Raw genomic sequence first — 2,967 nt, forward strand, 5'->3', positions numbered from 1 at the left:
TCACATCATGGCCGCGCCCGCTGACATGCCCCCCCTACGCTTGCGCAACTAGCAGGACACAAATCGCCTGAGCAAAATGAGCGCCTTACGTCACGGAGCTTGAGCGCCAGCGTGCTCGCATTCACCCTGGCCGCAGCCTAAAGCCTCGGGCAAGGTCAGCACTTAGGTGCTGACCCGTGCTAAGGCGCGCTTACGCGTACCAGTGAGCCCCCAGTGAGCCCCTGCAGCCGCAATGAGAGCGGCTTTAGCAGGGGCTTGCGCACGCTTCCGCAAGCGTGCGGAAGTGTAGGTCTTAAGAAAAATTTCGTTTCAAGCGCTCGGATTGCGCGCTAACCAAGGCCAGGGACAGCACCCCACTTTCCCTCAGCCTCAGCGCGCCCTCCGCACAGGCTGAATCACCATGGACCCAACGTAAGTGTGATGTTTAAGGAAAATTAGCAAATACATTTGTTAATATGCATGAACTGAGTGTTTGATTTCTACAGCAATACAATTGAAATATTGTCATTTATTTGTGTGGCTCCAATACAGGCAGTGCTCGGTTATTCGCCGGAATCCGTCCCGCAAACCGCCGTCGGACTGCGGATCCAATGCTAATACGCAGCGGTGAGCGTCGGATAATCCGTTCAGCGGAATATACTATCTTGCGTCAGTTAATCGTTGGTTGGATAACGGACTGTCGGATAGCGAGGACCACCTGTATATTGATGACTTCAAAACATCAAAATAACAAATGCTGATACCAAGGTATGGAGGACTATGGGTTGTGTATAGACTTGCAAAGTTTCACTTATTTGAGTACACTTGACGAAGAAATGTATGCGGTTTTTGAAAGTGATTTACAGTAACATTCATGAAGCATAATGTTGATCCTGTAAAAGGTGCAGTACAACTGCCTGAAAACAAATCTTATTTGAAGTTAAACGCATATTAAAAGAAAATCCTACTTAATCATCACCAGTTGTATTCACTTAAATTATATTTTAATCATAAATATTTTCTAGAACCCCCAACATCTCACTAATTCAACCCCCTGACCTTACACCTGCTGTACAGACCAAAGTTTCTGGATGTGTCTCTGCTATATCATCCTGGATGGCCCTCCGCCGACGGAAACTTAACATGGCTAAAACAGAGCTCCTCATACTTCCTCCCAAACCTGGCCCTACTACCTCCTTCCACATTACTGTTGGAAGTAAGATCATTCACCCAGTAGCCCAAGCACGCTGCCTAGGGGGTCACACTCGACTCCTCTCTCTCATTCTCCTCTGACATTTCTAAAACCTGTCGCTTTTTCCTCCGCAATATTACAAAGATACGCCCTTTCCCCTGTTGCTCGACTGCTAAAACTCTGACACAGGCCCTCATTCTCTCCCGTCTTGATTACTGTAACCTCCTGCTGTCCGGCCTTCCTGCCTCTCACCTGTCTCCCCTACAATCTATCCTAAACGCTGCTGCCAGAATCACTCTACTCTTTCCTAAATCTGTCCTCCGCGTCTCCCCTGCTGAAATCCCGCATATCACACTCCATTCTCTTCCTGATTTAAAAGCTTTACACCAAGCATGTCAAACTCGCGGCCCACAACGAGTATCTGTGCGGCCCAGCCAATGTGTCCGCGGTGGTGAGAGGTGTGCGGCAGCTGGTAAGTATTCTGTGTGAGTGAATGCTGCCAGGGGATTGGATGAAGGGCCGCATGGGTTTGAATGAAGGAGGCGGCTTAGAATGCGGCCGGGATGCAGGGGATTGGATGAAGGACCGCATGGGTTTGAATGAAGGAGGCTTTGTGCAGAGCGCACGGTGAGTGTGTCTCTGCCTTCCCGCCCCTCTGCCTGCTGCGTGATGTCCCCCCGCCGGGCGGGCAGCCACAGGGACCCGGGGTAGAGGCGCTCACCCCCCTTGCCGCTAACCCCCCTTTGGCGCTGACCCCTCTTGCCGCTGACCCCCCTTGCCGCTCACCCCCTTTGGCGCTCACCCCCTTTGGTGCTCACCCCCCTTGCCGCTCACCCCCTTTCTGTGCTCCCCCCTTGGCGCTCCCTTTGCCCCCGGTCCGCATGTTGCGGAAGATGGGCGTGGGGGCGGGCAGTGGTGGTGCGCGATCGCGAGGCTCAAAAAGCAGGCCTTTCTTCTGTCCCCCGCCCCCCCACCCCCCATCCATCCGTCCGTTGCTGTTCTCCACTTTGTGTGTATGGGGGGTGTGTGTGTGTGTGTGTGTGTGTGTGTGTGTGTGTATGGGGGGGGGGAGTGTGTGTGTGTGTGTGTGTGTATGGGGGGAGTGTGTGTGTATGGGGGGGGGGAGTGTGTGTGTATGTGTTGTGTGTATGGGGGGATGTGTGTGTGTATGGGGGGGAGTGTGTGTGTATGTGGGGGGAGAGTGTGTGTGTGTGTATGTGGGGGGGGGGGTGTATGTGGAGGGGGGAGTGTGTGTATGTGGGGGGGGGGAGTGAGTGTATGTGGGGGGGGAGTGTGTGTATGGTGGGGGGGGGGGGTGTGTATGTGGGGGGGGGAGTGTGTGTATGTGGGGGGGGGAGTGTGTGTATGTGGGGGGGGAGTGTGTGTATGTGGGGGGGGGGAGTGTGTATGTGGGGGGGGGGGGGAGTGTGTGTATGTGGGGGGGGGTAGTGTGTGTATGTGGGGGGGGGGAGTGTGTGTATGTGGGGGGGGGAGTGTGTGTATGTGGGGGGGGAGTGTGTGTATGTGGGGGGGGGAGTGTGTGTATGTGGGGTGGGGAGTGTGTATGTGGGGGGGAGTGTGTGTATGTGGGGGGGGGGGAGTGTGTGCATGTGGGGGGGGTGTGTGATTGGGGGGGGAGTGTGTATATGGGGGGGGGGAGTGTGTGTATGTGGGGGGGGGAGTGTGTATATGTGGGGGGGGGGAGGGAGTGTGTGTATGTGGGGGGGGGGAGTGTGTGTGGGGGGAGGGTATGTGGGGGGGGAGTGTTGTATGTGGGGGGGAGTGTGTGTATGTGA

At 55.1% G+C, this 2,967-nt stretch overlaps 1 protein-coding gene across 1 annotated transcript in view; it reads left to right on the forward strand.

The window, feature by feature from the left end:
• Positions 1–722: 722 nt before the first annotated feature.
• CBX3 (chromobox 3) overlaps positions 723–2,967 on the forward strand; it is a 19,360-nt gene continuing 17,115 nt past the window's right edge. The window contains exon 1 of the mRNA XM_075586820.1: positions 723–747. The gene's annotated coding sequence lies outside the window, so the exon portion shown is untranslated. The remainder of the gene's footprint in view (positions 748–2,967) is intronic.

Source organism: Ascaphus truei, chromosome 2 (assembly GCF_040206685.1).
Source record: "Ascaphus truei isolate aAscTru1 chromosome 2, aAscTru1.hap1, whole genome shotgun sequence".
In the NCBI taxonomy this organism is placed as follows: domain Eukaryota; kingdom Metazoa; phylum Chordata; class Amphibia; order Anura; family Ascaphidae; genus Ascaphus; species Ascaphus truei.